The following is a 22,698-nucleotide window of genomic DNA, read 5'->3' on the forward strand; positions in this document are numbered from 1 at the left end:
GCAAAACAATCAGACCCCATCTCTATTTTTAAAAAGTTAAAATAAAACAAAATAAATTTTATAGCATGAATACATACAGAAAATATTACAAATGAGCTTTTTGATGTAAAAAAATTCATAAAGAATACAGTCGGCCAAGTGCGATGGCTCACGCCTGTAATCCCAACACTTTGGGAGACCAAGGCGGGCAGATCACTTGAGGCCAGGAGTTCGAGATCAGCCTGGACAACATGACGAAACTCCGTCTCTAAAAATACAAAAATTAGCCAGGTATGGTGTCATATGCCTGTAATCCCAGCTACTTGGGAGGCTGAGCACGAGAATAGCTTGAACCTGGGAAGTGGAGGTTGCAGTGAGCTGAGATTGTGCCACTGCACTCCAGCTTGGGCAACAGAGCAAGACTCTGTCAAAAAAAAAAATTCATGTTTGTGCTATTTATCTAAGCTTTTATATTAATGTAACAATTGAAATCCCTCATACTTAAAAAAAATCCAGAAGTCTGAAAGTAGGCAAAACAAACAACAGCTAATTTATAAAATAATTTAAGCTATTTGTAGGCCGGGTGCGGTGGCTCATGCCTGTAATCCCACCACTCTGGGAGGCCGAGGCGGGAGGATCACCTGAGGTCAGGAGTTTGAGACCAGCCTGACCAATACAGAGAAACGCTGTTTCTACTAAAAAATGATTTTAACACTGTCTTCATTTCCCAAAGATTACTGAAGTCATGTGAAATAAAAGGCATTAGAGATTCTATTTTTCTGACAAAATATTTAAGAGCCTTCGTTTTCTTCTAAGCCAAGTAATTAGTGCTCCTTTATATATACATCACATACACAACACTTCTAGACAGGAAAAGATCTAGCAGTGGTAAGTTTTTCTTCCTCATTTTATGAACCCTAACACAAATTCCACAGACCATCTACGACATGAACTTTCTGACTTTTCCTGTATTTCCCTCTTTCATAATTAGTCATTCTACTTTAGGACAGAAATTTGCCATACAAGATCCTGTCTCATATAACATTTCTTTCCATCATAACTTTTCTTACCATCCATAAATACATCTTAATATCCACAACTTTCTTTAGATCTCTCTCCCCGACTGATTTCTGATGCCCACCCAAACCTAAAAGGTCAGATAATGCAAAACAAAACAGAGGAGAGCCTTAGATTTTGAGAGAGACCTGTCTGCCTGAAGTTCTTGGGGTTCCATGAGGACAATAGAGGTTTCTCCTAAGATGGGTTTTGTAGCACCTTCTGTTTTTCTTTAAGGAGTCCCAGGCTGTCAGAAATTACCTTAGATCCTCTCATGTGGGCACTGAGTGGCAACAAGACAGACTAGGCAACAGTGGCAACAAGGCAGACTAGGGAACAGCTGGCAACAAGACACACAACTGAGCAGAAAAAGAAAAACTTACTACAGTCTCCACTGTAAAGATGGATAAACTGAGGCACCATGCAGTTTAAAAATTCATGTTACATAGAGTTGGGCTCCACAGCTCACTCTCTTAACCATCCTGTAATTTTTCTGAATCTATGCCCAGTCACTGATGCACCTGTATGGTACCTCATGGCCCCCTTAGAGCTTAGAACCTGGGTTTCATTCCTGCTCTACAGCTATAGAATTTAACAATTTTCCTCCGAATTTGTTGGATTCTAACCCTATATTTCTAAAATTTTATTAACATTACTGAATCTTAAAGGGAGCTGTGATGTCTTTAGTCTTTAGAAATATTAAATCTATAAACAAAGAACTATATGCAGTTTAACTGTATTCAAATTTCTACATGCTTTAAAACGTTGAGGCAAAGTATTAAGAAACACACCTAAGAAACTGCAACCAATCTACTGTGGACAAAAATTTAGATACTATCTCTTCAAAATAAGCTACCTAGTGATATTTATACATATTCTTCCATACACCAACAGTATCTTACATGTTCATAGCCTTAAAAATAACTAAAGTGTCAGAATTATAGGCATTACACATTTCTGTTGGCTTGAAAAATGATACAAAATGCATAAACTTCTAGAGTGATCAGTTTAATAAAAGAGTTCATACCAAAGGTAATAATACTAGGAATCAAAGAGGGCTAAACACTGCAGGTTCTTAAAGGCGAAAGTTAATAAAACCTTGTTTTTGGTTGTGAATGTTTGCCTTACAACATTATACACGATTCTCCCCTCTTCTTTTTCCTCTTGCAAAGATGTGGTGATGAACCCTCTGCCATGCAGATGACAATACTCTTGAAAATGGTGGCAGAAAAAAAAAATGAAGGGAATATGGTTCACTTAATCATCTCATAAATTAGAACTTATTACCTCTGTGACTCTTGCATAGCTCCAGAAAAAAATATGTGACAGAGATGAAATGGCTGTTTGCTACCAATACTTTATGTGATGCTTCATTTTTTGATTCCTTGAATAACACAACACATTAGTCCATTTATGCCAGAGGTTGCAATTTTTTGAATTTTTGCTTAAGTTAAAAATCAGACCTTGCCGATGACATTTAACAGTAAGATATAAATAATTTCCTCATGCTTAGCATGGAACACTAGGCATAAGTGGGCTAACACAATTATGAAAGCATAGCTATTCAAGTAACTAATTATACAACTAATTTTTTTTCCTCATCTCTAAAACATAGTAAGGAATCAGTTATTTAAAAAACACAACAGTGACAAGTATTTTATTTTTAACTCAGTTTTGGTTTGTTAAGGCTATTGCTTGGCATAAAAATACAAAAACAGGAGGAGAAACAAGAATACAAACATGAAATAGAAGCAGTAGCAAAAGAAAACGAAGAGAAACAAGAAAATGCAAAGAAAATACACAATGGAAGAAAGGAAAAAGAACAGGTATGGGAATTAGAAGGCCTATCATATGACACTTTTTATCCCCTCCTCGATTCATAAAATTTGAGTAACTCCAAGAGTATCACAACAAAAAACAAGCAAAAGGATACACCAATAGTCACCCTCTAAATTTTGTTAAGAATGAGATAATGCTGCCACTCACGCCTAGCTCAGGCACCAGCAGGAGGAGGGCACACTCCAGAGACTGCAGGAGAAGGGGGAGGACTCCTCTTTGTCCTAGGTGTACCACCAACACTGCCACCGAGGCCTTCGTTACAGCACCCACAGGTTCCTCCCCACCCCAGAACGGGATGGGCCCTGCAGTGCTCCTACTCCCCCTTCCCGGCCCCCAGACTTCCTACTGCTACCACCACTAGCACCAATGCCAATACAAGCAGTCATCCTCAATGTACCAGCCCACCCTACCAGGATCCTACCACCAGGCCCCCATGGGTGCCCTCCTACCGCTCCAGTCGAGCTGTGGTCTCCATCTCCAACACCAACTGCATGAGGCAAGCTGCAGAGCCACGTCATCTGCTCGACCATACCACAGGCGGTGACTCCTTCTCCTCCTTCAGCCTGGCTTGGAGCAGCTGGGCAGGCAAAGCAAGAAAAGCCCAAAACAGGACTCAGGGATTGGAACCATTAGAGCCTCACCTCGTTATGCTGGTGACTGGGTGTCAGGGATCAGTTTCATTGAAGGCACTCACACCCACCTTCCAAAGTCCAACCTCTCCTTCTGGCAAAAGCTGGCCAGGAACTGGGGCCTGGGGTGGGAGTGAGTGCCTTCACTGAAACCGGCCCCTGGCCAAGTCCAGCTGGCCAGGAATTGCTGGGCCCACCAAGGCTGCCCTCCTCCAGGAGCCTGAGTAGGAGAAACTCAGACCCAGCCAGCCCTCCCCACCCAAGAGCTGATTCCCATTCCTGACACCTCCACCCACAGTGCCCTGTCTCTCCCACTTCCCCCATGGTGCATACTACTCCCTGCCCGATAGTCCCAGGTGGTCTTTGCAACACAAAGCATGAGGGCAGACCAGGAAACCACAGTGGGTATGGAGGCCCTACCGTGCAATCCAGGTCGAGCGGAGAAAATCGCCTTCGAGAGTCTGGAGTCCGAGAAGAGGAAAACGATCCCTTACTTGGAAGCTACGAGAAGAAGGAGGCCACTGCTCTCGCTGCCGCTGCCACCTCCTCAGCTCGCCAATGCCGCTGGCAGTGTAGCCCCCATGGCACCCCCAATCTGCTCCCTGCCACTAGCAGTGTAGCCCCTGGATAGCACATCCAACACACCCTACAGTTTCAGGCAATGTAACCCCAATACCCCCCAGCAAAAGCCCCCCCACACACACCTCAGGGAGCACACCACCCAATAGTGCCCACAATCTGACCCAGCCATGGGCAGTTCAGCTCCTAATGGTGCACCCCCCAGTCACAGACAGTGCAGCACCCAACAACGCCCCTAAACCACCCCCCACTGCCAGCATTGTAGCCCCGGATAACTCCACCCAACCCACTCCCTGCCGCAGGCAGTGCAGCAGAAGATAGCGCCCCTAATCCTTCCCCAGCCACCAGCAATACAAGCTAGTGTACACAATCTGCCTCCCCCCACCACCCCTGCCACCACGGGCAGTATAGCCCCAGATAGCCAGGCAACCTGCCCCACCACCAGCAATGCAACCCCAGAGAGTGCCCCAAACCAGACCACTGCCACAGGCAGGGTAGCCTCTAGCGGTGAACCCCAATAGGACACCCAACTCTTGCCCCCAGAGACATACAGGGCAGGCCCAGAAAACTCACCTACCCCATCACATGTCTACCACCGTGGCTGAGCTGCAGTCTCCGACGTCACCACCAACCACAGCGAGGCGAGCCATGGTGGCACAGGTTCCAGCCTCCAGCATGTGGCAGTGCCTCTTCCTTCTAGTCCTCCTGCTGCTGACCGCTCTCCTACTGCTCTATCGCCACCACCAACCGCAGCAAGGTAGTGACCTAGGCTCCAGGCTCCATCCATCCTCCACCCTCCAGCAGGCAGAAGGTTGCGGCCTCTTCCAGTCCTCTAAGCTGGACACAGAGCTGCTCCTCCGCTCGACACCGAAGAGCCTGAAATGACCTGACGCCACCTCAGCATGCTTTATATGTGAGGTTATGCAAATGCAGTTCCTGGACTACATGTTCTGATTGGATGAGAGAAAAACCTCTAGGCCTACTCTGATTGGACTTTATTTTCATGCTGTGATTGGTTGTGTTAAGACTTGCTCTCACCCAATCAGAACATGATCATAAAGTCCAATCGGAGTAAGCCTGGAGGTTTTTTTCTCATCCAATCAAGACATGCAGTCCAGGAACCTCCGTGGGCATTACCGCAGTATCTAAATGATGCTGAAGCGGGAACACGTTTTTTCAAGTTCCTGGATCTTATGTCGGGTTGCCTGCTGCCCAACGTAGAGGACTAGGAAGCAGGAGTCGGTGGCCGTATGCTGGAGGCTGGAGCAGCGGGAGCGCGGCTCGCCTCGCTGCGGTTGTTGGCAGTGACGGAGAGAGAGCAGCGCGGCTGGAGCTGGTAGGAGAAGGAAAACAGTTTTGGGATAGATAGAGGGGAGTAAAGAGGGTAGTTAGGGCCAAAGGGAAAAAAGGATAGCTTAGCCGGAGAAGGCGTTGCGAAAAGATGGTGGGGAAAAAAGTTTTTGGGTAGATGGAGGTGTAAAAACAGGGTGGGGAGCGGGAGGGAAGGAAGATTTTGCAGAAAGAGGGTGGGTAAAAAGTTTAAGGGTAGATGGAGGGGGAAAAGAGGGTGGCAAGTGGGCGGAGGAAAGAGGGAGGTGATGGGGGAAAAGGGAGGGGGAAGGGAGAGAAGGTTTTGTGAAAAGACAGTGGGGAGAAAATACAGTGAAGGGGAAAAGTTTTTGGGTTAAGCAAAAGAGGGTAGCAAGTGGGAGAAGGAAAAAGAGGGTAGCCAGCAGGAGGAAGACAAGGTTTTGTGAAAAGACAGTGGTAGAAAAGAAGGACGGTGAAGAAAGAAAAGATGGTGGGTGAAAAGTGTTTTGATACATGGAGGGGGGAAAGAGAGTGATGGGGAGGAGGAAAGAGGGTGGCGAGAGGTAGCAGGGATGGGGGTTGGGAAAACAACGGAAAAATAGTTTGGGGTAGAGGGAGGGGAAAAAAGCACTAGTGGTAAAGGGGGGAGACTTTGAAAAGATGGTGGGGAAAGTTTTGGGGTGTAGATGGAGGGGGAAAGAGGGAGGTGAATAGGCGTGGGGAGAAGGCTTTGTGAAAAGACGGAGGGAAATGTTTTTGGGTAGATGGAGAAGGGAAAGAGAATGGCAAGGAGGAACGGGGAAAGACGATGAAGAAAACAGTTTTTGGTTGGATGAAGGAGGGAAAGAGGGTAGTGAGCAGCAGGAGTGGAGAGAGTTTTGGGAAAAGACGGGGGAAAATGTTTTTGCTTAGATAAAGGCGCAAAAGAGGGTGATGAGAGCGGGACGGGGAAAAAGAGGGTGGCCAGGGATAAGGGGAAAAGACGGTGGGAAGAAACTGGGGAAAGGGTTTGGGTAGATGGATGGGGAAAAGGGTGTTGAGCAGGAGAGTAGAGGCGGCTTTGTGAAATGAGGGTGGGCAAAAAATGATGAAGTTTGGGGGCAGATGGTGAAAGAGAAAGGGTGGTGAGAGGGAGGGGGCCAAAGGCCGTTTGGAAAAGAAAGTAGGGAAATAATGGTGGGGGACAAAGGTTTGGGGTAGATTTTTTTAATAAGATCATTTGTATGTTTGCTTTTCAGTAGTTTGAGTTCTTTATGTATTTTGTGTATGAACCCCTTGTCTGATGCATGGTTTGCAAATACTTGCTTCCATTATCTGGGTGGTTTCATTTTTATTAAATTTTAATTCAATTTAATTTTTTTTAGACGGAGTCTCGGTCTGTCGCCCAGGTTGGAGTGCAGTGGCACGATCTCTGCTCACTGCAAGCTTTGCCTCCTGGGTTCACGCCATTTTCCTGCCTTGGCCTCCCGAGTAGCTGGGACTACAGGCGCCTGCCACCACGCCAGGACACTTTTTTTGTATTTTTAGTAGAGACGGGGTTTCACCATGTTAGCCAGGATGGTCTTGATCTCCTGGCCTCATGATCGGCGCGCCTCAGCCTCCCAAAGTGCTGGGTGTACAGGCGTGAGCCACCGCGCCCGGCCTGTTTTTTCATTCTACTGATTGCTTCCTCTGCTTTGCAGAAGCTTTTTTTTTTTCTTTTGGAGACGGAGTCTCGCTTTGTCGCCCAGGCTGGAATGCAGTGGCATGGTCTCAGCTCACTGCAAGCTCCGACTCCCGGGCTCACGCCATTCTCCTGCCTCAGCCTCCCGAGTAGCTGGGACTGCAGGCGCAGGCTACCAAGCCCGGCTAATTTGTATTTTTAGTGGAGACGGGGTTTCACCGTGTTAGCCAGGATGGTCTCAATCTCGTGAACTCGTGATCCGCCCGCCACGGCCTCAAAAAGTGCTGGGATTACAGGCGTGAGCCACTGAGCCCGGCCTGGAAACGTAACTTTATTTTTTAGTGTTGTATTTGTATATATACTTTAATAGCCCTGATTTTTAATAAAGTTGCTTTTAAAAAATGTATCTTATATTTCAGAAATATACCCTAAGGCATGTGATTAGTTGGGTGGCATGTTGTTTAGTTTTTACAATTGAAGGATTGTCATTCGTTTGTACAAAAAAAAAAGTGAATTTTTATCATATACTAGAGGAAAGAAGGCAGATACTAAATAATATTGTATGCTTCCACGTAAATAAAATTTGAAATTATTTAAAGACAGAATGCATTAAACCTTTCTGGGGTTGAAGTGGGGAATTCATTGGCAAAGGTCGTGCAATAAATGTGTAGGTGAAGGGAATATTCTATATTTGGTTGTGTAGGTGGTTATTTAGCTCTATAAATTTGTAAAACTGAACTGGACTAAAATGTGTGCCTTATACGCAGATTATTCTATAAAATTGCTTAAAACTAGTTAGAGAATCAGTCAAGGGGAAAAGAAAGAAAAGGCACGTGAAAAAATAATGCCAATGCACTAGAATTATCTTTGATGACATTAAATATAGCCTGGTCTTCTTTTAATTCTTTTTAAAATTTACGTAGATTTCTCAATCCTTTGATACTTTTTCCTCAACACATCTTATATTCTCATATATGTTAATGTATGGCTACATAAGAGAGGGCTCTCACAGTTGGACTGGAACAGCTTGATATTTATATCTAGAGATGCATCGGAAGCATAACACTGACCCGTGAGCAAGATGAAAATGGCATGTGCTAGTTAGTGATTCATAATGTTGCTTTTAGTGCCAACTGGTCTACATCGTTGAGAATGTTTAGTTTGATGGTTTACACAACTTGGCTTAAGAAGTATATGACCAACAATGTATGAGGGAGCCTGCTGTAAAGACTTTTCTGCATTTCCTTTCAATTATTATAGTAAGCTCAAATCTTGAAGGTTCATAATAAACAGATAAACTGTGTCCGTGAGACTGAGAAAGGATCTTTAGGGAGAAAGCCTCTGTTCCTGAAAGACAGACATTCAATGATTTCCTGCATTTTATTTCTGTTGTACTTTACCTTTACCTTTATTAAACACTAATAAGGTGGTTCTTATAGGGCCTCATAGGCCTTTTTAGTTTTCCAACCTATTCATACTTGGTGCAAACCTAGTAATTTTTTGCGTGATAGTATTGGGATTTTACTCGGAGGCTAGGCTTCACACTGTAAAAACAGCTTTTTGGAATTGTATCATTTTCAGTCTTTCCATCGTGTTCCACTGTCCCAGCCACACACACACACACACACCAGATATGAAGACTACAAGCAACCTCAAAAGGTGTAACACATCTGTAGTACATGTTTTTACCTCTTGTGAAATCTAAGGAAAATATACTAAAAGTGAAGGCATCAGTAAAACAGTATCATTTTAGGTTGACCTCGAGTATTTCAACATCAGTCTAGCTTCAGAACAATACATTTGCAAGGGGAAATGGGGTACTTTTGTGGTTTTTTACACCTGTTATTTCAATTGAAATAGAAAAAAACTAATTTGAACTAACTATAACCATGAAAAGAAGGTTTTATCAGTATTGAAATAAAATAACAAAATGCATTTGTGGGTCTGACCTCAGGACGCATTTTAAATAGTCAATACTACCTCTAAGTCATTCCCCTTTCTCTGAGCATCAGCTTTATTCTTATTCCATCTTACTTAATTTGGCACTGACAGATACAGACTCATTCTTACAACATATACCATCAGAAGTGAAACCTTCACTCTCTCCAACTCTTGAAAAATCTGAGATGCACTTTGACTATTCTCAGATCACGGATCTATTACTTGGAGCAAAAAGTACTGCACAGGGAAGTAGATACTATGATCTCTGACATTACAGTTTGAAGGCTGGAGTGAGAAAGGGATAGCTCCCTAATGAGGGAGTATCATAGAAATGATATTTTCATGGTCATACTTTCGTGAACTAGGTAGACATCCCTTCATGTCAACTACATCTCTACTTTGAACAGATAAATATCCATGCATATACAAAATTATGTAGTAATATAAGCATGACTTTTCATTAAAATTTTAACCAAAACAGTCTATTTAGGTGAATAAATACCGATACAGGAGATAGTTTTGCTTGAATGATCTTTACCCTTGGGGAGACATACATAAAAGAATGTCATATTTTGTTATGAAATGATTGTCCACCATATTTATGAGTAAACTTTCATAATTTATTGTCTAAAGCACAAAAACCCTTTTAATTAATATCCCTTTTTAATATACAGAATAAATATAAGAAAATAGCACAAATGGTATTATGCCAGCACACAGAAACAGTTTGTTAGAAGTCAATCCTGTATTTTGAGAACTTGACAAAATCATAATTGAAAATAGTGTGTTGTCTTACATGCAGATATTGTGTAATCAGGGACATCCAAATCAACTTACATCCAAATATTTCACAATTAGTCTTATTCTGTGAAGTATTATAAAACTACGCTCTCAGGAATATAAAAGCACAAAGGGAGCCAGGACTCCTAATAGCCATTTATTCATTTCCTAAGGTTAGGTACAATGAGGACTGCATTTTCAACATTATCAGGGCCATACATTGGAGCTTAAGGATAAGATCCAATTTCATAGCAATCTGTTAAAGGATAATCCAGTGTAATGACCCAAGTGTTCACCATAATAATTACCATCTTGAGTGATGATGCTATGAATAGAAAGGAACACTGCATCTCTAAAATAAACTATGTTTATATGACATGAGACCAATTTGATGGAAAGAAGGCCAACTGTGAATGGTAATTTTGTTTTTTTAATTGTTTTCATTGTGTGTACTCATATCTGAAAATACAATACCATATAATTAGAAAAGTTATAACAAAATGAGACTGGAAGCCTTAACTTTTTATATCAAATGTTCTGCACACAAATATAGCCTTTTACTGAAGATCTATGGCTCCAAAATAATGGTAGCTATAATTATGCTTTGTAAAACAGAAGCTATGAATGCCTTACTGCAGAAAGACACAAAGAATCATTTCCTTACTCACTCACTGCTAGTAGACCCCGGGGCACAGCATTTCCTGCCCAGATACCTGATTATTAATCCAGTTTTTGCTAGGGGTATACTAACAAACAGAGATTGGTGTTTAAACCAGTTAATGTAAAGAAATGCTGTAGGAACTGAAATATTCCTTTTAAATTAACAAAAGCGTTCTTTCTAGATAGTTACATGAGGACCCAAATGTATACCAGAAAATCATTTGATGAATATGGAATTAATAAAAGAATGTTTTGTTATTATGGTTTTAGTACTTTGTTGGTGCCAGGTTAAAGACATGTGGCCCTAGATAGGATAACTCTACAGAAGAGAATTTAATTTGTTTACCTGCTTTACTAGAAATCCAACAATTAAGGCAGTGACTCTATTTTCCAATATTCATTTCCTCCATTTTCTCATCTCTTTTTGATTGATGGTATCATTTCGTTATTTCATTTTCATTGACATGGAATTCATTTTGGCTAAAATGACTTTTTGACTATTTGTGTGTGTATATATATATGATTTTAAAATCAATGAACAATATTGTTTCTCTGTTTCCAAGATTATCCCTCTATATTCTCTAAAGTCGATACTGTGAAACAGTCCAGATACGAGTCTAGGAATGGCAGTACGAAATACTGTAAAACTGGAAGCAACTTAGTAGGTAATAGGGAAAATGAAAATATAATTGACTCTAGTTAATGTAATGATGCATTTATTTTACATTTTTCTTGCCTTCCTGAGATAAGTCCTGCCTGGTTATAGTATATGTTTTATGTATTGCTGAATTTTGATCATTAGCATTTTGCTGAGGATTTTTTCCATCTATTTTTGTTAAAGATATTGTTCTGTGTTTTTGTTTTTGTTTTTTGATGCTATTGTCTGGTTTTGTTACTAGGGTAATACTAGCTTCATAGAATAAACTGGGAAGTGTATTCTCTTTTTTTTTGGCAAGAGTTTGTAAATGTATTAATTCAACTTTGAAAGTTTGGTAGAGGCATTCTTGGCTCGAATTTGTTGCTGTTGTCATTGTTTCCTGAGGTGGTAGTTTTGATTACTAACTTTATCTGTTTACCTGATAAGATTTTATATTTCTCCTTGACTCATTTTTGCTAATTTGAACCTTTCTTAGAATTTGTCTAGTTCTTAAAAAATATCTAAATTTTAGATATAATTGTTCATAGGTACTTTTATAATAATTTTTTATTTAAGTTTAGTGTCCTTTTAAAAATTTCATTAATACTTGAATAGTTTCTCTTGTTGGTCGGTCTATCTAAATTGTGGCCACTGTTGATGTGTTCAAAGAAACAATTTTTGGCTTTGTTGAGGTTCTCAATTGTTTTTCTATTTTGTATTTCACTAATTTGTATATCCCTAATACTTCCTTGTGGTTGCTGTGGTTTTAATTTGCTCTTCTTTTTTCAGTGCCTTATGGTGGCAGGTTAGAGAATGTTATTTTTGAGTATGAGAACTACTTTTATTGCATCACGTAAGAGATATTATGCATTCTTAAAGTATTTTATCTTTTTTTAAAGTATTTTCTAATTTATCTTATTTCTTTTTGGACCCATTGGTTATTTAATAACATGTTGTTTAATTTCCACATAATTCTGAGTTTCCCAAATTTTCCTATTGCTGATTTATTATTTTACTCAATTATTGTCTGAAAATATACTTTGTATGATTCCAATGTTTAAATTCATTGAGGTCTATTTTATGGCCTGGGATATGGTATTCCTGGATAATGTTGCGTGTGCACTTGAGAATCTACTGTTGTTACAGTGTTCTTTAAATGTCTAATCACTCTAGTTATTTTATAGTATTGTTCAAGTGTTCTATTTCTTTGTTGATCTTTTGCCTAGTCATTTTATCCATTTGTGAAAGTATTAAAGGCTGCAAGAAGTATGTTAAATTGTCTAACCTTCATTTTTGGAGGTTTCTATGTCAATGGATTTTGAAGTCTTTTCATCACACATATGTATGCTTGTAATTATTTATTTTTGAGATATTGGCCCTTTTATTTTTATGAAATATCTCTCTTTACCTCTGTAACCCCTTTTGTTTTGAAGACTATTTTTTTCTGATATTAATGTAACAATTCCAGCTTTCTTGTGGTTACTGCCTGCATCATATAACTTTTCTATCCTTTTTTTTCTATGAGTTTTCATCTTTGGATCTGAAGTGTGTCTTCTGCAGACAACATGTAGCTGGATCTTGTTTATTTAATTTGTTTTTCCTCCAGTCTGACAATCTTTTATTTGAATAAATTCATTTTCACTTGAGGTTACTAGTATAGATTTACATCCATCATTTTACTTCAGTTTTCTGTATACCTTATGTCTTTTCATTCCTCTATTCCTCCTTTACTGCTTTCTTTTGAATTAGGTATTTTTTATAAAACATTTAATTTAAATTTAATATTTTATCTATATTTTTTCAATGTTTCCCCTAATTGTTACTTTAGGGTTTACTGCAGACATCACAATCAATTTTAGGTGGATAACAATTCTAGTGGCATATATGTATATATAAATTTTACTTTTGTTCACTGTTGTGTACTTTGGCTGTCCTTTTTGTGCTATTATGGCTGTACACATGACATCTATATATGCTATATACCCAATAATTTATTGTTATAACTGTTACTTGATGGTATGGTTTGTTGTTTTGTTCTCTCCAAAGTTCATGTTGAAACTTAGTTTCAATGTGACAGCATTAAGAGCTGGAACCTTGAGGATATGATTAGGGTATTAGGGCTCTGTCCTCATGGATGGTATGAGTGTCTTATAGAAGGGCTGGAGGGAATTAGGACATTAGGACCCTTTGCCTTTTCATCCTTTTCACCGTATGAAAATACAGCATTCACTCCCTCTGGAGGATGCAGTATTCAAGGCACCTCAGCAGACACCAAACTTGCCAGCAAATTGATCTTAAACTTCCAGCCTGCAGAACTATGAGAAATAAATTTCTTTACAAATTTCTCAGTCTCTGGTATATATATGTATCAGCATGAACAGACTAACACACTTGACATAATTTTATGTCTTAAAAAGATAAAAAGAAACATACTATGTATTTACGGCTTTTGTTATATTGGCAGTCTTATTTATTATTTCAGGTCTTTTCATTTGTTCAGCATTTGAAACTTCTTCCTGACACCAGAAGGGCTCTTCTTAGCTGTCTTTTTCCTGGTAAACTATAGCTGACCTTTGTTTCAAAGCATATGTCTCTAATAAAGTGCCAGTCTCTCTTATTTGCTTTTTACCATCACTTCATTGTTTTTCGAAGTACCCTTATAGTTGAATTTCCCCAAACTCTTCTTTTGGGAAAAGCTTTACACTCTCTGCTGTATGTTCTGCCCTTTCCTTTGGGCAGAACTTCTGAGCTTTGGCTCTGGTGATTGCAGCAAAGAGAGCAGCATTCTCCTCTCGGAGTGACAGCCCTACTTTGAGACTGGGTCACTGGGATGAGAAGTAGCCTTTGGTAATCTCAGCTTGCCACTCCTGGAATGAGAACTTTGCCTCACAGACAAACCAGAAAGAAGGCAATCAGGGCTCAGTGTTCTCAGTGTGTTGCACCTAAACAGTCCTCATTCCGTGAATTAGAGCTGGTAGGAAGAAGTGACATCCCACTTCTTGGCCACATTCAGCAAAAGCTTAACCTCAAGAAAAGGTAGTGGCAGCAGGTGGGGGTTGAAATGAAAAATTCTGATGTACTGCTACTCCCAGAAAATTCTGATGTACTGTTACTCCCAGAAAGATACTATAGCCCCCCAGTGGGGTCTAGTAAAAATCCTGTGTTCTTGGCTACATTGCCTTGAGTAGAGTTTATATCAAGATAGGCTGTGAGAAAGAGAGGTAAGAATGGGTTGTGGATCAAATGCAAAAAAAACTCTCACTGTTCTTAGTGAGTTTCAGTAGATTTTCTTGAATAAATACTTCATCATTTTCTATGTACCATTATGGCTTTTCAAGTGACATAGGTGATGGTTTTATAATTTTCAACAATTTTATAAAAGATCCATGGAACTCTTCACATTGCCATTCTAGAGGTGGAACTTCTGCATTTATTTCTTATGCAAGGAAATTAAGGTTTTCTTTCAGTTAATTTCTCTTCTTTCTTCTGAAATATGCTTTGGAATCTCACTCTCTACAGCAAATTGGGTCTCAGTGTATTTCTTTCTCCAAGAGAAGTCTGCCAGATACTCAAATAATTTTTGTTTTGTATTGTTATGTTTGAAAGGTTGTTTTGTTAAAAGACAATAGGAAGATCAACATGAAACTCTCACATTCATCGTATGAATATTATCTTTTCATTCAGAAAGAGTTAAAATATATTTGAGTGCTCATAAAGCTTTAAAAAGAAGTGGATTAAGTAATCAATCTCCCTAGGCAGATAAAAAAGCACATGATATTTTGGTATTCCCCAACTTTTATTATTTAACTTTCATGTTCTAGCAATTAACTTTCAACAATTTGTCAACTTATTTGCAGTCATTTATATTTTATATTATTAATTCCATTATTTATGCATGTGTTGAATAGACTTAAATATATAGAGTAGATGGCCTTCTGTTTTCCTGGCTTTCACTCCCTTTCTCAAGGCCTTGGCTTGTTCTTTAGCCCAAAGGGAGTGGGGTGGACAGATTACCTCTGAACCTTGGGTGCCTTTGATTTCTTTCTTTGTATTTGATGTCATTACAATGAACATTGATGCCTGCCGTGTGCCAGGACTGAGTCCCGGATGCCCAGAGGAAGGAGGCACCATTCCCCTGAGCCTGCTAATGGGTCTTCCATCCACCCTTCTCATTATAATGCAGAGTTCAGGTTTTGAGACTAGGAAAACGTGAATTTGACTCTGCTGGGTCACCTGCCAGCTGCTGACAGCCACTTAATTCCTCTAGGCCCAACATTCCTATGTGTAAGCACAATACACAATTAGGGTTGCTGTAAGCCTTATGCAAGGAGAGGCTTGGAAGTGCTTGGCAGCAGCAGGTGGTCCACCCAGACTATCTGGGTAGGCCTCGGTCTGCTTCCCTCCAGGTCTGTGCCACCTTCACTCAGGCTCCTGCAGAGGCAGCCCGTCACCTTGTGACCAGGCTGGAAAACAGCACCTGGCAGGAGGGCATGGGGGGACTAGGAGGGTCCCTGTCTGGAGCCCCTGCCAGTCAACCAGGCAGCATCTCTGGGATGGGTGGCTGGATGCCAGTGCTCTTGTCCTGGCACCCCTCTGTTTCCTGCACAGGCTCGTGGTGGCAAACTTCCAGGCCTCTCCACATTCTCTGTCCTGGTGATGGTGGGAGTGTCTGCCCCTCTGAAAGGTGCCCCTGGAGGTTGGGAAATGGCCATGCCCTTTGAACCTCACTTATGGCCCAGGGTCTGGCTCAGACAGAGTGCACAGAGTGTGTGTTGAGGAGGGTGGAGGAGTGGCAGCCCTTTACCTATGAGCCAGTGCTCTGCAGGTCTACCCAAGGGCCAACATCCCAGGGCCCAGGCCCTAAGATGAACGTGGCATCCCAGGTCCCAGCATCTTCTGAGAAGACATCATCCCAGTACCAGGGTCCCTGTTGGATAGTGCCTCTGCCCATCTCTCTCCTCTGGCTCCCAGCAGGTTCATGGTTGTAGTGGCCTGTGCGGGAGGGGTGCAGGTGATGGGGCCAGGGATTTTCGCAGGAAGGAACTAGGACATTGCCAAAGAGGCTGCTCCCTGACCCCAATTGTGTCCCTAATTTACTGTGTGACCTCCACAAGTCATTCAGCATGTCTGGTCCTGTTTCCCCTACCCCCCACTAAGTGATGGGTACAATAATACCACAGTCCCTGTGACTGCGTTTTATTCAGGAGTCAGCTGTGGGCCTCCCTGACACTCCATCCCCAACAAAGTCCAGTGTCGGGAGTTAGTTGGATCTCCACCCCGATCTTATATTTTCCAGCAGCATTTTGGGAAGGAATATCCTGAAAGGTAAGCCTGCCTGTTATCTCCTCAGAGGGTTCAGGAAAAGCCAGCCTTCTCTATCCCCTTTTCTCACCATGATCCTCCAGGTCTGTTCACCCAATCATTAGGCATGAACTAATTGAACATCTGCCAAAACCCAGGTGAGCTTTTGCATCTAGAGAGAACTAAGACACAGCCATGGTCCTGGGGGTCTCACCCTCTTAGATGGGAGGCCAGCAGGAGAGGACATGTGGGTGTCGGGTTCAAGAGTAGAGTAGGAAGTTGCGAGTGGCTAGTGCCCACCTGGGCATGGTCTCATGGGCCCTTGCCAGGAATGTGCATGCCATCCTGTGGCCATTGTAAGGCTTTTAGCAGAGAAGGGAATGAGACTGAGAAAAAAAATCTCCATGGCCAGGGCTGCAAGAATGGCTAAGGTCCTCGGTGGTACCATGGGCACGTGGCAATGCCCGGAGGTTTGAGAAGTAGAGTAGGCAGGGTCTGGTGGTCGAGGGGCATCTAAGGGAAATCAGACCGAGTTCTAGCTTCCCAGTTTGCACTCATGGGCAGACAGTGGTGCTATTTACTGAGGAGAGATGACTTGAGAAAGAGTAGGATGGAGGAAACACCGGGCCTGCCTGAAGGTAGATGCCAGACAAATGGAGGAAAAGAGAAGCCTGAGAGGAAGAAGCAGTCACAGATCAAGGAGGAGAAGCATAAGAGTGCTGGCCCAAAGGGCAAGAAGTGTCCAGAAGAAGGGGGCTACAGAAAGGTCAAGTTAGATAAAGGCCATAGTACACTTATCCAATGTGGCCACCAGAAGGCCAGCTGGTCAAGGGTGTTGCTGAAGGCAGAGGACAGTGGGTCAGGAGTGAAGGTGAGGATGCGGATCGAGAGTGTAGACAACAGGCAGAAGGGGGGAGAGATGGTGTGGATAGAGGGGGTGCAGGGTCATAGATGGAAATATCCCCAAATTTAGGTGGATGGGCAGGAGATCATTGCTGAGAAGGGATCTCTTAAGAAAGGAGTGGTGGAGCAGAACAGAGGGGGCAACGATGTGAGGGTGGCAGTGACACAGGGTCATTGGAGAGTGTGTGGGGACACCTGTCTGTTGGGCATCGGCTCATGGCTTAGGGCAGGCTACTGGGCAAGCCCACAGACCCCTAGAAGAGAGGAGCTCCGGCCATGTATGGCGCAGTCTTGTCATTCACCATGCACTCTAATTTCACATATTGAGTACTTGGTATGTACTGGTCACTGTGTTGGACACAGGGGACATAAAATATGGTAAGACACAGTCCCAAAGGGGCTAACAGTACTGTGGCCTCTTACTCAAAGGCTTGCACCCAGGGTTAAGCTTCTAACAAGTTGGAAGGCAGACATAGACACCTCCCTTTGCCTTGAGTACAAACAGATGTTCAGAGAGGTTTAGTGACTGGCCGAAGGTCATGCTGCCAGGAAATGGCTGTGTCTAGGACGGTTCCAGGTCTCCTGCCCGTAAAACCCACCCAGGCCACCACGTTCAGTTTCAGCCAGGTGGCCTTCAGGGTTGACCACCCTGTTCGACTCGGCAAGAAGAATACAAGCCAAAGGCAAGCACGTGCTCATTCTTCTGAGCATCCTCTGTGTGCCCAGCCCTGTTGTGGGCATGGGCAGCAGGGAAGGAGACATGAATTCCAAATCGTGACCTTGCCATCTGCAGCTGAGGGTGTAGTTGGAGAATTTGATGTCCCAGGAGAGGGGGATGTCTCCTGTTCCCTGGCTGCCTAGGAGAGGGCAGAAAGCAAGCCCTCTTGAAGGAGAGAGAGGGTGGCAAGGGGAAGGTAAGCAGGGACAACTCTTCCCCTCCCTCAAAGGAGGCCACTCAGGAATCCCAGGGAGGCCAGGCAAAAGCCCGGAGAATAAAGGGGCCTCTGAGCCTCCTCTCCACTGCTGCAGTCCTGACTCGGGGATTTCAGGGTGCCGTCATCAATCCCACCTCAAAAGGAGAAAGCCCAGGCCAGTGGAGCCTGGCTGCTGCAACTTCTTACACGAGCAGCTCTGGAGGCCCCACATCTGAGCTGGCAGCCTGGACTGGAAGGAGCTGGGACCCCTTGTTCCTCCTCCTCTTCTGGGAACTGTGAGTGAGCCCTCACCCATGAAGGACCAGGAGAGGGCCACAGCAGTTTCCTCACTCTCTCCTCTCCCTCCTGAACTTCCACCTGGTCCTCCCCTTCCCCCATCCTATAATCCATCCGGTGACCCTTCTTCTCTGGATACAGGCCCTGCACACACTTCCTAGGTCAAACTCCAAGGGCAGCCCAAAGTCACTGTGATTGAGAGAAAGAAACTGACTTCAGGACAGACCCATCTGCTCTACTCCGGGGCCAGCTGGGGGCCTTTGGAAAGGGAAGCTGGTATCAGCAGGAAGCTGAAGCCAAGTTGAGGGGACTCCAGTGAGTCCTCTTGCCTGTGCTTCCTCCTACAACAACTCCCCCACCCCCAAGGTGGAGAAGCCACCCTGGGTGGTTCAGCTGGATTACGCCTGGCCCAACCTTTCCCTCCCCTGACCCACCTGCAGACCCAGGCTGACCCAGAAGCCCTGCTGCCTGTCTAGTGTCTGACCTCTGAGAGAGCAGGTTCTTGGGTCTCCCTCCATCTTCACTTCACATTCCTGTCCACCAAGAGCTCTCTCCATCCACCCCTCCCTTCCCTTCAGGCCCCATGGTCCTCTGGGGATCTCCCTGAAGGCTGCACCTGTTATTCACCTCTTAGTCCCTGGCTCCCTGCAGCCTGCAGGGGCCTGAGATGGGCACCAGGACAAGCTCATCTGCCCTGTCGCATCTGTCCCCAGCCACAGCAATTGCCCTCATTCTAGATGGATTTTCTCTGCTCTTCCTAGAGCTGACTGTGTCCAGTAGAGGGAGGGGTGGGCATTAGTATGGAATGCCAGCCTAGATGGATGGTCAGTGCCAGGCTCCGGGACATAGGAAAGTCCATGGTCATGACCAGGAGTAGCTGATGACCAGGAATGCAGTTGGGGCTCCATGCCCGAATGCTAGGGAGACTCAGAGCTGGATCTGGGCCACAGAGTGAGGGGAAGTGGCTGTTGGTTTATATTGAGGGGGAAATGGGGCTGACAGGACTAAGGCCCTGGGGCTGAAGGGCATAGGAGCTCTTGCTAAAATTTAGGAGGCTCTGTTTGGAGGAATCTAGTGTTGATAGAATTTCCAGAGCTGCTGCCTGGGCCAGGTAAGACCCACGGGACCCTTCTGTCCAGCTTAGGCTCCCGGTGGGTGCCTACCCTGTCTCATCACCTTCTCCTAGCTAGAGGTCCCCTATGAGGCATGAAGGTGGTGGGGCAGAGGCCCCTGTCAGGGCCTTCATGTCTGCCTGGCGGCTGGACCACCTGGCCGGAGAAAGGAAGCCGAGGTAGCAGAAGGGCCTGCCTGAAGATCCTCTGAGCCTTCCTCCTCCTTTTCTACTCCTTGGCCCAGGTGGTTGTATAAATTACTATTCACCCCTATAAAAATTGTTTAACTCCATCATAAATATTTGGATAATGGGGGAAATCTCAATCTGATTACTGTTAGCATTTTGGTTTCTTTTCATTTATTCTCCTTCCTATGTGTGTGTCTTGGGGATTTCCCATAAGGGCATCGCAGAGTACTGATGATTGTGCATTCTGCTTTTTCATTTACCGTATTCACCTAGTCAGCCAGTGTCAGCTGCTGTACCAGGCACTAGAAACCAATAAAAAAGTGTGATTCCTACACTCAGGTAGCTTATTTTCCAGGACATATTGGCCATCAAATCCAGTTAGGATGTGGTATGCAGATATGATATATGGTTATGATATGATATGGTACATCTTCAAGAAGCTGTGTCAGGGACATGATGGAGAAGCCACTCTCCCAGGATCTTGTCAGCAAGAGGGAAATCCAGGAGTGCTTCCTAGAGGAGGAAGGTGTTGACGGAGGTGAATTCTAAAGGTTTCTACAGTTGCTTCTCATGAAACCGTCTGGACCTGGTGCTTTTTTCAGTGGCAGATTTTTTTCTCGTCAGTGGTAATTAAGTTTCTACTCATTATCTAGTTCATTAGGGGCACTTTATATTTTACTAGGAAAGCATTCATTTTCTCCAAATTTGTAAACTCTCCACTTTTAAAATTTATTATGAATTTCTTTGTGGCCAAACAAATGATTTTTCTAAGATTTTCATAGACATAGAAAAAATATATATTTTCTATTTAAGGGATATAAGGTCCCATATATACCAAATCAAGTTTTTGGTTATTCAAACTGTCACTTCTTTTGTATCCTTTGGGGGAGGAGGCTTTTACTGTAGTTCTAACAGATTTAGCCTTCCACTCAAATTTTCTCTATAAATCTCTTGTTTTACTAGTTTTTGCTTTTTATATTTACTATGATGCTGAGGGGAGCATGCAGATTTTGAGTGTTCTCTATAATTTTGTCTATAAATTTTCTCTATAAATCTCATCTTTTACTAGATTTTGCTTTTTGTATTTACTGTGATGCTGTTGGGAGCATGCAGATTTCGAGTGTTCTCTCATTACAAATTGTGCCTATCATTACATGGTGTCCCTCTTTATCCCATTTCAGTGCTTAACCTTAAATTCCACCCTTTTATTATTATTATGGCCACTCTTTATTTTACTTTAGCTTTTGCACTTTCCTGGTATCTCTTGGCATTCTTTTATTTTCCACCATTATCATTGTTTAAGTGTTTTTCTTGTATATATACATCACTGGGTTTTTTTGTTGGTGGTGGTGTTGATTGAGACAGGGTCTTGTTCTGTTGCCCTGGCTGGAGTGCAGTGGCACCGTCACAGCTTACTTCAGTATTGACCTTCTAGTTTGAGGTGATCCCCCCACCTCAGCCTCTACAGTAGCTGGGACTACAGGCATGCACCATTACACCCAGCTAATTTTTTGTATTTCTTTTCTTTTGGAGAGACGGGGATCTCAACATATTGCCCAGTTATCACTGTATTTTTAAACCCAAGCTGACCTTTGTCTTTTAATGGGAATTCATCTGTTTACATTTCATTAAACAATTGATCTACTGTAGTTGATTTTATTTCTTCTGGCTTATTTTACATTTATTGGTTTACCTCGTGGGTTTTTTCGTCTGGTTATTGATCATTCTAGTTATTAATATCCTTTTTCTAAGCTTGTTACTCTTTCCATTTCATTATTGGCATCTACTCCTTCTCTGGAGTTCCTAATCAAACACATATTCTTTAGCATGGGATTCCATGGGGATTTTTTTTCTCAGCACTGTCATCTGGAGCTCCAACCTGTTGGTCTATAGACTCAGGTCTTTCTGCTTCAGTAAATCTATGTGTTGTTTGATTTGATTGTTTTTGTTGTTGTTGTTATTTTCTCTCTTCCCCTTTCTCCTTTCTTTTCTCTTCCATTTTCCTTTTTCTTTCCCTTCTCTTCTCTCTCTTCTCTTCGTTCTCTTCTCCTCTTCTCTCTTCTCTCCCTCTCCTCTCCTCCCCTTTTCTCCCTTCTCTCATCTTCTCTTCTTTTCTTTCCCAGGATCTCAGTCTGTCACCCAGGCTGGAGTGCAGTAGTGCAATCATAACTCATTGCAGCCTCAACCTCCCAGACTCAAGCATCTCTCCCAACTCAGCCTCCTCAGTAGCTGGGACTACAAGTGCATGCAAAAACACTTGGCTAATTTTTGTATTTTTTGTAGAGACAGGGTCTCACTATGTTACTCAGGTTGGTCTCAAACTCCTGGGGTCAAGCGATCCACCCACCTCAGCCTCCCAAAATGTTGGGATTACCGACATGAGTCACAATGCCCAGCTCATTTAATCTTAGTTTGTGTGTTAATGATTTAACCTTCATCAATTCCCAAATCTCTCTTTAAAACTACCTTATAAAGATGTAAATCACTATAACTCTTATGTCTCTTCAACTTTTTTATATAAAGTGACAACTCAAAATACACTTTTCCATTTAATGTTATTTAATAAAAACCATTCTATTTTTTATGCTAGTATCTCCATTTGGCCATAAAACAGTATATCTAGAAACAAAGTGTGAGCTTCAACAGAAACAATGATCTACTGTTTCTATCAACTTTTTACTATCCATAATCCCTTCGCTTCCCATCTATCTTCCTCAAACAAATTGAAGTTAATTATCAACTTGAAATTTCTAGAGCTTATGCAACTTCAATTCATTTGTCTTTCCCTTGCTTTATTCAACTCTACTGCCAAAATTACAACCTTGGTTAAATGCAACTGTCTGTGTGTCTAATCCTTGCCATCACCCATGCAGGTGAACATGCCCAAAAGAACAATATAGCAATGATTT

At 42.7% G+C, this 22,698-nt stretch overlaps 1 long non-coding RNA gene across 1 annotated transcript in view; it reads right to left on the minus strand.

The window, feature by feature from the left end:
- LOC107969218 (uncharacterized) overlaps positions 1–4,963 on the minus strand; it is a 31,713-nt gene extending 26,750 nt beyond the window's left edge. The window contains exons 1-3 of the long non-coding RNA XR_001710895.4: positions 4,656–4,963; positions 3,924–4,004; positions 3,324–3,451 (exon numbers count right to left, since the gene is read on the minus strand). This is a non-coding gene — a long non-coding RNA (uncharacterized LOC107969218). The remainder of the gene's footprint in view (positions 1–3,323; positions 3,452–3,923; positions 4,005–4,655) is intronic.
- Between the last annotated feature and the right edge of the window lie 17,735 nt (positions 4,964–22,698).

This window comes from Pan troglodytes, chromosome 19, assembly GCF_028858775.2.
Source record: "Pan troglodytes isolate AG18354 chromosome 19, NHGRI_mPanTro3-v2.0_pri, whole genome shotgun sequence".
NCBI classification, from domain to species: domain Eukaryota; kingdom Metazoa; phylum Chordata; class Mammalia; order Primates; family Hominidae; genus Pan; species Pan troglodytes.